Source organism: Plasmopara halstedii, assembly GCF_900000015.1.
Source record: "Plasmopara halstedii genome assembly, contig: Scaffold_1898, whole genome shotgun sequence".
Classification (NCBI taxonomy): Eukaryota; Oomycota; class Peronosporomycetes; order Peronosporales; family Peronosporaceae; genus Plasmopara; species Plasmopara halstedii.
The window spans coordinates 277,508-278,953 of NW_020188806.1; positions in this window are offsets into that span (position 1 = coordinate 277,508).

A 1,446-nucleotide genomic window follows, 5' to 3' on the forward strand; every position below is an offset into this window, starting at 1 on the left:
GAGAATTTACTACACTCGGAGTATATATTGAGGAAAATCTATGCATTGAAAATTAGGCGGCTTTGCCACAGATAAATCAAATAAATGCAGTTTACATTTAGAGTTTATTAGCCTTGGATTAAGGTTCTAACTACTCTTGGAGGTAGCGGGTTGCGATCCGCTACGCTCGTACTGGTTCTTGTGAAGAACGTAAGGTCGGCGACCTAAATTAAGCTTCCTCTAAGCGCAAAGCTACGGCAGCCCCGCTGCACTTGGTAGTACTATTTGTCAATCTACACCTGAGTCGTTTAGACTGATCTGCTGTGAGGATGAAACAATTTTCCTCTTTGCCCAGGGCATGCAGGACGGGCTTAAAAAGTTGATGTCCTTGCTGGGCCCTGAGGGCGTGTAACACCTTGCTGCGCAAGGCTCGAGGCAATCGGTGCGCGTCTAGAGGCGTTTTCAAATTACGAAAACGCGCTGCTAGTTCACCTGCAGCAGAAGATGTCTGCTTCATTTGCGTCGACGCCACCGCCACCCGCCCTAAGCCGCTCATGGTGAGCGTTAAGGTCTTTGAGGGAAAATATGGACAGAATCTCCTGCTCTGGATTAGAGAGGTCGAGATGGTCATCGCATCTGCCATGCTCCAGACCGAGCAACAGCGATTAGTGCTGGTCATCTCAAAGCTCGGTGGTCGAGCGCGAGAATGGGCACTGACGTGCGGCACATCGGTCGAAGCTGCTTTCCCTCCTGGGCGGAGCTGAAAATTGCGACTCTCACGAGTGTTCTCGCCGCTTAATCAGGCATATCGCATCGATCGCGTTGCCTTGCCGCCCGACAGGGCAAAAAGGAATTGGTGGACTTTGTCCAAGGGATGCACACTCTCATTGCCAGGGTGGCAGATGACCTTCTTTCGGAGGCGGTCACAGTGACCGTCTAAATGGATGGCCTTCGTACGTGCGTGGCCAGGATGGAAGTCTTCCGTGTGCATCCGTCTTCGTTTGAAGAGGCGTAAATGTGGCATAAAATGCCGAGTTCAATTTCAAATCGGCACGACTTCGTTGGACTGTACACTCCAACAGCTCGTCGATAGGGCCTGTGCCCATGGATCTCAGCTATGCTGAGGTTGAGGGAGCGAAGCTCCGAGCTGCCGGGCAGCACATAAGCACACGACAGTTTTGACTGTGGAGACACCCGTCATCGTTGGAACGGTTGCCCCCTGCGCAAGGCGCGTCAAGGTTCTTTGAACCATCGTCCCAATTCCTACCAGTCTGTTTCGTCGGAAACGACACCACTCAGTAGGCGCGTGACGACTTACTGGGGAAGAACTAAGATCTGTTGAGCCTCAGGGAGGCAAAGGTCAACAGGGCCCAGCCCTGAAGAGCTCCGTGCTCTTGAACACGGAACTAGTATGCAAGCCGGGCTTGCTGGTCGTAGAGGCGACCGTAAAGGGCTTCGAGAAGCCAT